This window comes from Trachemys scripta, chromosome 3 (assembly GCF_013100865.1).
Source record: "Trachemys scripta elegans isolate TJP31775 chromosome 3, CAS_Tse_1.0, whole genome shotgun sequence".
NCBI classification, from domain to species: Eukaryota; Metazoa; Chordata; order Testudines; family Emydidae; genus Trachemys; species Trachemys scripta.
The window spans coordinates 97577678-97590775 of NC_048300.1; the positions used below are offsets into that span (position 1 = coordinate 97577678).

The 13098-nt window shown below is 41.9% G+C and overlaps 1 long non-coding RNA gene across 1 annotated transcript; it reads right to left on the reverse strand.

Annotated features, from left to right (window-relative positions):
* Positions 1 to 4667: 4667 nt before the first annotated feature.
* On the reverse strand, positions 4668 to 12765 carry LOC117875610. The gene is made up of 3 exons (XR_004645304.1): positions 12618 to 12765; positions 8442 to 8497; positions 4668 to 5796 (listed from the first exon to the last, which is right to left on the reverse strand). It is a non-coding gene; the product is annotated as an uncharacterized LOC117875610 (long non-coding RNA).
* Between the last annotated feature and the right edge of the window lie 333 nt (positions 12766 to 13098).

A 13098-nucleotide genomic window follows, 5' to 3' on the forward strand; every position in this document is an offset into this window, starting at 1 on the left:
AGCAGCTGTTGTGTGCTATCCCTCGCACACAAATAACAATGTATGAATTCCCACTCCCAGCTAGGCCTGTAGTGTAATGTGCTTTGAGAGCTACAGCTGAGAAGTGCTATATAAAAGCTAAATATTATTATTCTAAAAAGCACGGGTGCCTTGCCTACAGAAATGTTTGTGTGCAACAGATATGCATGGATACACCAAGAGAGGCCACATTTTGAAAGGGAAATCTTCAAAACACCTAAGGGATTTAGGAACTACAGGTGCCAGCTTCCTCCTTGCCCTGAGGGTGGTCAGCCCCTGCTCCACCCAGGCCACGCCCCCGCTCCACTTTTTCCCCCAAGCTCTCACCCCGGCACCACCTTGACTCTTAACATCGACAAGATTCATTTCCTAGTGCCACAGTTGTATAATTTCTTTTATGAAGTGATGACCTCTTCACCAGCTGGGACTGACTCAAAAATCCCCAGAGCTCAGGACAGTGCATTTGGCACTTAAACATAAGAGCGATAAACACTTTAGAAATAATAGTGGAAGCTTAGATTAAGGAGAAAATACAGCTGCATGGAGAGTTTTAAAGAAGTGAGTAGGAGGTGAGGGCACTCAGACTTGAAGGAGGTGCTCAGCACTTCGCATTACCAGGCCTTTTACCAGAGTTTAACAGAAAATTTACTGTGTATTAGTACACCCAGATTACCTGCACCTGAGCACAATCATAATGGATTTTTGGCAACTTTATCAGACTTTTGTAAATTTCCTCTTACTTATTACATATCTAGCACCATGCATATGCATGGTGTTATCTCTGTATCCTTGACTGTGGTGTTTTACCCTATATCCATGCCATTGTACTATGTCCCTACATTAAGTGTATTTACAAGATCCCTCCAGTGCTGGGATCTACACTATGTAACAAAAATAATTAGGGGTATGGAATGGCTTCTGTATGAGGAGAGATTAATAAGGCTGGGACTTTTCAGCTTGGAAAAGAGATGGCTAAGTGGAGTATGATTGAGGGCTATAAAATCATGACTGGTGTAGAGAAAGTAGATAAGGAAGTGTTGTTTACTACTTCTGATAACACAAGAAGTAGGGGTCACCAAATGAAATTAATAGGCAGCAGGTTTAAAACAAATAAAAGGAAGTATTTCTTCACACAATGCACAGTCAACCTGTGGAACGCCTTGCCAGAGGATGTTGTGAAGCTCAAGACCACAACAGAGTTCAAAAAAGAACTAGATAAATTCATGGAGGATAGGTCCCTCAAGGGCTATTAGCCAGGATGGGCCGGAATGGTGTCCCTAGCCTCTGTTTACCAGAAGCTGGGAATGAGAAACAGAGGATGGATCACTTGATGATTACCTGTTCTCTTCATTCCCTCTGGGGCACCTGGCACTGGCCACTATTGGAAGACAGGATACTGGGCTAGATGGACCTTTTGTCTGACCCAGTAGGGCCATTCTTATGCTCTTATGTAAAGAGGACCAATATTATGTTGAACTCCTCATCAGTATGTCTACATATAGCAGATGGGATGAAAGAATACATAGAATTTAATGTGTCAAAATGCATTCTGTACTTATTTAACAATAAGTTATTAAGGAATCGAGGGACAGGGGTCTGGAGTTGGGAGCTGATAGCACATCAGCTCTTTTTTTAGGGTTTACTAAACATATTATAAACATCAGGTGCTGTCTATAATCTTCCCTCAGCTCACTCTCCTGTTTTCAGAAATATTTCCTCACTACTAAGCACCATTGAAAAAAACATGGTTCTACCTCCCAAAGAACAATGGGGCCCAATTATTTTACTTACACACACACACACACACACACACACACACACAGATTCCCCGAAAGGGTAGTTATCTTACCCAGATGATCTGTCAGTCCTATGGAAATAAAATGACCTTTTCCAGCTTATTTTAATTCCACATTAATGAATTGAATGGAATAACTAAAAGTGTTCCTGTATCTCAGTGGCATTCAAAGCTAGGGATGGGTTCTGACACTTATTGAAAGATGGAGTCCGATTTTATCCAGGATCTTTTACAAAATGGTGAAGTGCACCCTAATACAGAGCCCATTGTGCTCTTGGATGTTTCTTTAACAGATCTGCTCTAGGAATTATTTTTGGGGTGTTCTATGGCCTGTGTTTACAGGAGGTCAGACTAGATGACCACAATGGTTCCTTCTGGCCTACCAATCCTCTCTTTTACATTGGGTTGGAGGGAGTTCCATTTTTCTCCCTCCCTAGGGTGCTTAATATTTTCCATGCAGTCCCAGTACATCCAGGAAATGTACTCATCCATAGGGATGCTTCTGGTACATTCTGATGGAAACTGTGGCCCGAACACTTACAGAATCCAGCAGGGGACCTGAGGGAAAACAAGGCTTCTTCCTTAGGAATAAATACCTGAATATACTATAAAATTTTCTGAAAAATTCATATAAAAAAGTAGAGTTGAAAATTGAGAGCCCAGCTTTTAGCGTCACACGTGTAGGGCCATTTCACAAGGATTTAACTTCTATTTACAGTGTTCAGGCACAGTAGTTCAGCTCAATTTTATGCCACAGCAACTTTACTCAGTACAGGTGTTCAGCTTTTGTTAAAATTCTGAATCAGTCTGTCCATGTAAAAACCCATTCCATAAAATAAGTATGCCCCTTTAATGTCTGGTTAGCATTACATGTACAGTAGCCAAGTAGATGCTGCACTTCAATTATTCAGAACCCCCCCTTCTCCCTACATACTGTACAAGTCACTATTTTCCCCCATAAGTTTGCCCAACTCAGAAAGGGCCAAGAGGTTGTGAAGACACAGCACAATGCTTCACTGTAAAATATGCCACTGAAACAAAAAGTAATTGAAAAAGTGGACAAGTAAATCAAATTTATCAACTGCAGCAGCCTGAAGATGATCTTATCAGGTCCTCCAGTGCCAATTTTGGAAGTGAGCAGTGCTGAATGTTAGGAATGCAGTGTATTGTGACATTACTCAGGGTACAATCTGGACTGTTGAACAGCTGTGCCCCCTTAATTCTCTAGCCTGAGGTGCCTTTTACACTGCTATGCTGTCAGAATAGCCATTCCTGGCTTGCTCAGCTTTCAGCATGCAAATTAACTCCCAGCTAAAAACATAAGATCTCTGACCAGTCACTCATGAATTACATACAAAATGACAGGTTTCAGGGTAGCAGCCATGTTAGTCTGTATCCTCAAAAAGAACAGGAGTACTTGTGTCACCTTAGAGACCTGTACATCTACCAATGTGATATATGCCATCATGTGCCAGCAATACCCCTCTGCCATGTACATTGGCCAAACCGGACAGTCTCTACGCAAAAGAATTAATGGACACAAATCTGACATCAGGAATTACAAACCAGTGGGAGAACACTTTAACCTGTCTGGTCATTCTATGACAGCCACCCGCAGATCTATCTTAAAACAGAAAAACTTCAAAACCAGACTCCAACGAGAGACTGCTGAGCTGGAATTGATATGCAAACTAGACACAATCAACTCAGGATTAAATAAGGACTGGGAATGGCTGAGCCATTACAAACATTGAATCTATCTCCCCTTGTAAGTATTCTCACACTTGCTTCTTATCAAACTGTCTGTACTGAGCTATCTTGATTATCACTTCAAAAGTTTTTTTCTCTTACTTAATTGGCCTCTCAGAGTTGGTAAGACAACTCCCACCTGTTCATGCTCTCTGTATGTGTGTATATATTTCTCCTCAATATATGTTTCACTCTATATGCATCCGAAGAAGTGGGTTGTAGCCCACGAAAGCTTATGCTCTAATAAATTTGTTAGTCTCTAAGGTGCCACAAGTACTCCTGTTCTTTTTGTACATACAAAATGACACCCACAAATTCATAGCTCCAGCCTTGTTCCCCCAGAAATGTATGTCTTGTTCAGTAGTGTGCTGGACAGTACAATGCAAGCTCATAAAAAGTCCATTTAGAGGAAAATGATAATCACTAGATTTGTTATCCCAAATGGGGTTTCCTCACACACTTTAATCCAAATACACTGGTTAAGATAGATAAAACAATAAGATAAGTGTATTAACTACAGATAGATTTTAAGTGATTACAAGTGATGCATGAAAGTCAGGATTGGTTACAAAAGAAAATAAAAAAAAGTAATACACATGCTAATACCTAATGTAACAAGCTAAGTAAACTTAAAAGCAAAGGTTTTGTCTCACCATATGCTGCTGTAAATTTCATAGGCTGGCTCTCCTTTCAGCCTGGCACCACTCCCCTTAGTTCAAGTTCTTTCAGAGTCCTTGATGTCATGAGCAGAGAGAAGGGAAATCAAATGTTTTCCTCCCTCTTTATAATTCAATTCCTTGTGCTAGAAACATCCTTGCTGAGTCATGGTGACACACAGTCCATTGTGAATGTGAGGTTTGAACTGCCCCTGTGATTAAATGTAAATTTCTTGTTTACACCTTCCCCCTGCTGGAGGATGGCCACTTAAATAGGTAATGGCCTGTTAACACCTGTCTGGGATGCTAGTATGTCTTTGTCTCTGAAAAACTGGTTTGTGGGTATTATGCAGAATTACAACATATTTCAGTAATAATCATACAGTAGAATCTTATAACTTCACATACAGTGTTGCTACACATTTTAACAGGATAATGATATTCAGCAGATTCTGATTTTTCAAATGATACTTCAATAAGGCATATTTTGTACAAAATATGTATCATAGACTTGTAAAAGGGATGACCATAATAGTATAGACTGTCACATGTATATTTGGGCTTTGTAGAAGAAGGGAGAGACTGAAAGACCCATAGCTATTATAGACTCACTTCTGGGAACAATTTGTGTGTGTGGTGTGTGAGAGAGAGACTAACCATTCGTAATAATAAAAGTCAGATCCTCAGATGATGTATTCTGGCACAGTTCCATAGATTTTAATGGAAGAATGCTGATTTACACCAGCTGAGGACCTGACCTTTGGACCTTTACATAGCACTGTGGATGCTTTAGATGGGCAAGAATCACTTTTCCACCACTAAAACACAATCACCTCCGGGGCAGGATCTGGCAGTTGTTTCACAGCTCACGATAATGTTACAAAATAGTTTAGAGCAGGATATTAAGAAAAATATTACATGCCATTGAAACTGCAGTGGAAATTTAGATATAGAATATAATTATTTCCTGATTGAGATCACCAGCTGCATGGCCACCTTTTATACTATAGTCATGTTGCCAGTCTGCTTCAACAAATATTTGCCCTCAGCCCAACTCTTCTCTCACACTGATTTCACAGATGTATAAATCCACCAAATTCCATCCTCTTTGTGGAAGTAGATCCAAGACCAATGAGGAGGGTGTCCTGTTAGACACATCATGTCATCTTCCTCAGAAATGAGGAAATGTGATAATCCCACCCCACCCTCGCAACCGGAACACAAAATCCTTCTCAAGAAGTAACCAGATAACCATTTAATAGCCTCCAAAACACATCTCTTTACAAGGGGGGAAAACATTAAAAGAAAAGAAACTGTCAATCACAGTACTAAATTATAACTGGATATAATGCCCCTTGCTTGCTGAAATCCTGTAGTGCACATATTGCAAGCACCGAATTAGACTTCTAGGAAAAATCTTAAAAGCATTGTTGTTTCTCTCTGTAGAGTCAAGCTGTTCTTCATGACCCTTCTCTTAAGAATGAAGAGTGGTGTTTTGTCAGCTCTTCAGCTCCATCCCATGTAGAGGATGATTCTTTTCTATCTTGGAGTGGTAGATATAGGAAGATTTTTTTCCCCCTGTAACAATTTACTTTTAATTAAAATGTGTATTTCTGGACAATCCAGTTAGCTTGGAGTTTTTCCTATGTATGTGTAACCCTTCTGCCCATCTAAGTTGGCAGCAACAAGGGCCGGGTTCTGTATCTAGGGGTTCCGTTTCAATAACACAGTGCAAAACCGGCTCGAGCCCCCACCCAGTGACCTGGGACAATTATATACCATCCCCTGGGCGCCTCTAAGAGGCAATACTTCCCCTCTCGCAAGCACAGAGTCTGAGTGTAACAGAAAATGTTTAATAACATGAGGTAAACGACATCAGCATTAAATTGGAAAAACACCACAACTAGAGTTCATAGACCAAACCATGAGCGAAGACCCACCCCAGCAAATTGGGCCGTGTCCTCTCCCGTTGGTTCTTGAAACCAGCGACCCAAGAATCACCAAAGTCCCAAAAGTCCGACAACCCCCCAAAGTCTCTGTCCCTGATCAGTGCAGCCCCAGAGTTCAAAAAGGGGGGGGTGTGAGCAGGGTGTTAAGGGGCACCTTACGTGATCCGAGGCCAACCAGCTGCTTCTCCGCGGGGTTCCACCCAGCCTTCACCACGAACTGCTCCACTCCACCCGCAGTCCCACTCCTGCCGTCCCACGAACTGCTCTGGCAGCTGCTCCGCTCCGCTCACCGACCTGTGAGCCGTGCTGCTCCGCCCTGCTCCGCTCACCGACCTGTGAGCCACGCCGCTCCGCCCCGCTCCGCTCACTGACCTGTGAGCCGTGCCGCTCCGCGCCGCTCCGCTCCCCGACCTGTGAGCCGTGCCGCGCCGCGCCGCTCCGCTCCGCTCACCGACCTGTGAGCCGCTCTGCTCCGCTCCAGCCGTCCCTTGGGCTGCTCCCACAAGGCTCTGTTCTGTTAGCTGCTCCTCCAGCCGCTCCACTCACCGACCTGTGAGTCGCTCAGCGCCACTCCAACCGTCCCACAAGGCTCCACTCTGCTAGCTGCTCTGCCAGCCGCTTAGCATTATAGCTTCAGGCTCCCCCACTAGTTAACACCGCCTCAGTGATTTCAGCTCTTTTGTGATTTCAGCTCATAGTAGGGGAGCCCCAGTGCTAGGGCACCACTGGCCCAAAGTGAATTCAGTTCAGCAGTCTGTAACTAGACTTCTAATGGAATCAAAAGTTAGCTCTGATATTCAACAGTGGAGAGAGGAGGTAGTGCAATTGGTGTTTCAACCCCTCAGAGAGGGCCCATACCATCAGGTACAAATACCTGTCCCCATCCTCTCTCAATTCACTGGGTTTTGTAACCCATGCCCCTTGACAAGCACCTGCTACTTAGGTAATGGTGAATGACTCACTCAGTCCTTCTGTCATACACAGTTCCACTGGCCTTGATTCACAGAATCAGGGTAACAAAACTTTATTCTTCCTGCCCCAATAACAGAGAAACTGGGGATCCCACACCAGCCAAAGTAACCACTTTGAGTTGCTGTTGTTTCATGCCAGGCGAGTGGGTGTGCCTATGCAAACAAGATCAGCCCCTGGAGTTCTTTTCCACACTCGCCATAATTCACCACCAGATGTCAGGGTAGAGCTCATCCTGACTCTGCTTACATCTGCAAACTAATTTCCTTCACATTTTTAGCCCTTCCAAAAATATGCACTGCCTTCTCTATTTCCATTAGCCATAAGGGTAGGGACTCCAGGTCAGGGACAGTGTTAATTTTGTGCCATGTACAAAGCAAAGCACATTGTCTGTGCTTAGCAAACAATTATAATAAATCCTATTCCCTCGTTTGATTTCTGGGAAGGCAACAAGAATGTGGGCGTTGTCGTTGCAGTATGAAACAACACAATCAATGTACACTTTTCATTTGGAGCGCACTTCTTTGTACTACTCCTTCCAACTCCTGCATTAAAGACTCAGCACTGAAACTGTTTCCTCTATCCATCATTCAGAAAAATAGCACAGGTAAGACTGACAAAGAATACGGAACTATTTTATAACCAACTGGAGTTGGAAACCATCTCTAACTAAATTAAAGATTAGCCACTGGGAATCACTCCCATTATTTACAATCTCTAGCTAAAGTGAGCTGTGGTTTTGCAAGGACCTTCAGCTAACCTGCCATGGCTCTCTTTCCAACTATAAAGCTCAGAATTTTCTTTAGATCTGATGTGGAGGAGGGGAATTTAATCTTGAAATAAAGAAGGATTATTTTTTTCCATGCAGGGTGGAGGAAGCATCTGTTCAGTTAATAAATGTAAGTCTACAGTTGTCAATTGAAATAGTTGCAGAATATCTATCCTCACAGCTGGAGAATGTTTACTCTGACAACTTCATCCCCAGAACCAGCTATGCAAATGTTGACTCATTCAAACAATCAGGAGAAAGGGAGACTTACAAAAATCTTAGAAAGAAGAACAGGAGTACTTGTGGCACCTTAGAGACTAACAAATTTATTAGAGCATAAGCTTTCGTGGACTACAGCCCACTTCTTCGGATGCATCTAATAAAAGCTTATGCTCTAATAAATTTGTTAGTCTCTAAGGTGCCACAAGTACTCCTGTTCTTCTTTTTGCGGATACAGACTAACACGGCTGTAACTCTGAAAAAAATCTTAGAGAAAGTCCTCTCCACAGGAAAAAACACACTTAAATTCTAATTACCTCATTTTACAGATCCTCTTCTGGGCCATCGACCCTTCACAATTTCACCTGCCAGTCTATTCAGCACAGAAGGAAAAGAAAAGCTGTTATCAAAAGTATAACACTCCTTCAAAAACTAAGGATTTGTCTACACAGGGAATTAATTTGGAATTAAGTAGGGTGTGACATTAAAGCAGAATAGTCACCCTTGATTAGCTCCCTGTGTACATGTTCTTATTCCAAAATAAGAGTACATTGTCCTGAATTAGCTTAATCTACTTCCAAAATGGATTAAATTCATTCAGAATAAGGCACTTTTATCCCAGAATAAGAATGTCCACACAGGGAGATAATCAGGAATAGTTAATTAGGAACAGCTATTCTGGAATAACTCTCCATGTAGACAATCCTTGCCTTGGAATTTACACACCAACCCCTGCACTCAGTGTGATGCAAACTGTTCTTTGGAGGCTGCTTCAGAGATTACAGGTGTTGTTGCAGTGTTAAAACATGGGACTATTTCCCCAAAGTTATACATAATTGTACAGACACACACAGTTTATATACATGTGATAGGAATTTTCTTCAGTTTCTTAAGACATCTCCTAAAAGCAATCCACACAGCACTGGTAGTTGGCATACTGCTGTCATAAGAAATATTAATTCTGTGTTAGTTTCCTTCTCTATGGACCCTAACTGTTCCATATAGTACTTAAGGTTGAAGCTAGATTCCCTACAGGATCCATGATGGATTTGGAAAACAAGGATGTGAAAACACTAGCTACAAGCTGACACCCATGTAAAAAAAGTTTTCTGGCCTTTCCCAGAACCAGCTCCTTAGGGGCAGCATGCTGGGATATTTCCCAAAGAGAAAGTCTTAGATATATTACAATTACTTTTAGCAAGGCTTCCCAAAAGCCAAAGGTTACTTGAACAGATGAGGGAGGGCCAGGCACCATATGCCCAGAGACAGACTTATGCGTTTTTCTTTCTGCCATTCCTCATATTTTGTCATATGCCTTCAATGAAATTTTAGTAACATTTTTCCTCTGCTGGTGAGCTGTAACAATACAGTCCTTGGTACTCTGACATTGTAATTTGTTGCCATGACAATGACAGTGATATAATAAATTAAGCTACTGCGAGGTCTCTGTGCCTCCAGACAGAGGCTGCAGGAGAGTGGGGCATAGAAATTTGATTTAAAACGTATGAGAAAATGTGATTTTCCCCCTCTCCTGCCCCCCCAAACCAGTAGCAAATATAGAGTAGCTGCTTCTCCCATTGAAATTAATGGCAGTTCTTCCATGTACATCAATAGGAGCAGCATAAGGCAGAGTTTGTCATGGAGATTATTATGTAGAAACAAGAGCTTGTGAGAAATAAAAACTGCTTTGCAATCCCATATTAAAAATCCTTTCTTGCTTTTTGGATTTTTTCTCTCCATGAAAATGAGAAGAGTTAAACATCTGAGCAATGAGATTGGGTGGTAATCTCTAAAGTATAACATTTTGTTTTTTAAAAGGACGTGTTTGGCTATTTTCCTTGATCAGGGAAGACAACCCCTCCTAAATAGGCTTTGTCAGTGATTATGGACCCAGTGATCACGACACAGTGATACACATGATGAGTGCCAAGTTAAACTGATCACTTAACAAGATCCTTAAGACTGGATCCTTCAGCCCTCACTCACATGCATAGTCTTAAATCACCTGAATAGGTCCATTGAAATCAAGGATTAATACAAGTGAGAATTGGTTCCATGGTTGAGGATTGGGCCCTAAAAGAGACTAACTATTATCTCTGTCACCAACTATTTTCCTTTTCCATTATGTTAGTAAAAAGCTACATCTTTCGTTGTTTGTCGAAGTGTGACAAATGGATGGTCTTGGTCCAAATATCAAGAGACAGCAATCCACATGTCTGAATGATCGTCAAAATCAACACTAATTATCATTCTTCATAGCAGTTTCAGTGGAGAGATTGAAGGCTACATATCTAAGGAGATAAACTACCATTTCATTCTTAGATGTGAGCCCCTCTGTCTCTCCAGTTCAGGATTCAGTCACACTGCCAGGGTGGGTAGAGAAACTTGTAAGAACAAGACTGGCTTGACCCCTGCAAACAGCAACATTTTCAAAAGTGCTTAAGAGACATGTAGGCACTTCCGAAAAGTTTTCCATTGCTTGTGTTTGCAGGGCTAGCTGGTTTGTGTCCCTGTAAGCTGAGCACATTTGATATGGAAATCATTCAGGCCCAGATCCACAAAGGTACTTAGGCGCCTACGTCCCAGTTTTAGGCTTCACTGTGGTTTACAGAACTTCTGTTCAGCTGCTGTCTCATCTTGTAGGCATCTAAACTCACTCAGCAGCTAAATTTTCAGGTATAAGTTCCTTAAGTGCCCATGTTTCTGACTCTAGTCATGCGCACTGCTGCCTCTCTCTAGGCACCCAGATGCCTATCTTCTGCCTTAGACCCAGCACAATCCACAAACTGGGGGAAGATAGGCAGAGAAGCACCTCTCTCACCTGCCGGGCCTGATCTAGTAGGCATGCTCAGAGGCTGCCTACTGCCTCAGACTCCATTCAAAATCTGCCTGTGGAAGAGATGGTGGTGATGGTGCCCACCTTATAAACTTTTAGCCTTATGGTTCGAGCACTCACCTGGCATATGGGAAAGCCAGGTTTAATTCTCCCCTCTGTCTGATGGGGAGAAAGGAGTCTTGCCACCTCTCAGGAGAGTGCCATAACCTTTGGGATATGTGATATTCTCATGTGAGGTTCCCTCTGTCACTCCTGTTGAAGTTGTTCCACTTTGGATGAATACTTCAATAGCCAGAGAAAAGAATCACTCTATGGCCTGATAGTTAAGGCTCCCACCTGGGATGCGGGAGACACAGGGTGCAGTCCCTGTGCTTCAATGGCTCTCTAGTTAGTTATACAAAGTAGAACAGCTTCAACAGAAAACACTGACAGAGCCCACATCATAGCTCAATAGTTAGAGCACTCCCTTGTAGAGGTGGGAGATCCATGTTCAAATCCTCTCTCAATTGAACCTGGCTCTCCTACATCCCTGGTGAGTGATCTAACCACTGGGCTAAAAGTTAAGGAGGGCACCACTACTGGCCACTTTGCATGGAATGGGGCAAGGTGCCTAACTCACTCTTACAAGAAAGAGCTTAGATGCCTAAGCTGCCTTAACTGCAGATGGCAGATTCCCAGTGGTGCATCATTAAGCAGGATTAGGCTCATCCTCTCAGCCTAGATTTAGGTACCCAACTCTGTCAGAGGCAGGGCTTGTTGGCATCTCCCTTTGCCTAGCTTAGGCGACTCCCTGCCTAGCATGCTGGCTTTTGTGGATTGCACTTTTGGGCACCTATCTCTCCCCATGTATTGTATAGGGAGCAATGGGGTTGAAAGGGCTAGTTTAAAATTGAGGGATGCCAAATAATTTTATTTAGTCACTGGGATTTTCTACATACCTCAGAGGACACCATGATCAAAACCAAGCAACAAATCACAATTACTAACCACGGCTATTTTATTATTAAAGAAAGAAAACATTAAACAAATGCAAATGACTGAACACAAACGATAAACTGGTTACTTACATTACAATCTCTTCTGTACGTGTCTCTATGGAGACAGCTTTTAACGGGGGATTATACCCCTGAGAGAGTGAACTGCCTTGCGGTGGGGAGCATTTTTCTCTTGGTAAATCAAGACTAAAGTATATTGTTTCCCAAATTATTGTGAATTCAGTTTTAGAATCTTATCAGACAATTGAAACTCCTTTAAGTATGGGCAAAACAATTTATTTAAGGGCAAGTAAAGTCTGTTTATTATTAATAATAATCTAAACAGTTGATTGCCCACTTTGCCTGGCTATCTTAACTAAATCCAATGGAATCAAAGAAAATATTTAAACCAGTTTCTTAGGAAAAGCCATTTCCAGAACTGTTTTAAAAAACAGGCTAATTATGAATATTAATAATCCTAAATCCAAGTAAAATCCTACTATCTTTCTGTTTCCCGGAGTTTAGCTCTGTCTCCTCTCCAGGAATACATGGTCTGACCACTTGGTGATTAACAGCAGAAACATTTAGTGAATTAAGTTACAACAGCATTTCAATATTCCAATAAAATCATTACAGGAGTTTTAAACCTAATTCCCTGGCAGTGTTAGTTAATTTTCTCTCACCAATCCATGTTGAAGCTTAGGGGAGGTTTTACTTGGGGTGGTTTCTTCTGGAGACTTCTGTTTTCTTAGCTGTTTGAGGCAGCTTGCTTCTAGAGTGCAGTGTTTAAGCAAGGTAGAGGGTGGGAGGGAAGCAGTGATCACTTCAGAGTTTTTATGCCCTCTCCTTCCTAGTGTCATGAAATTAAAAAAACACACCTCCTTCCGGCTTGTTTAGATTCAGAATTGGTTTCTGTCACCCTTGGTTTCATTGGCTTTGTGCCTTCAGGGTTGGCTTAGGTGATTTCTGAATAAGAAGTTTGTTTAATGAATATGCAACATTTCTTTAATTGCCTTTGTTTTTTCTTGGGGGGCAGGAAAGTATGAGATAAAGAGCTAAAAATAACTTTGAAAGTTCTTTTGTTCATCCATTCTCCAAGATATTCTTTCAATTTATTAGAGTTTGATAGGAAATGAAATTCTGTTTTCAAAGAGTCCAAACAGT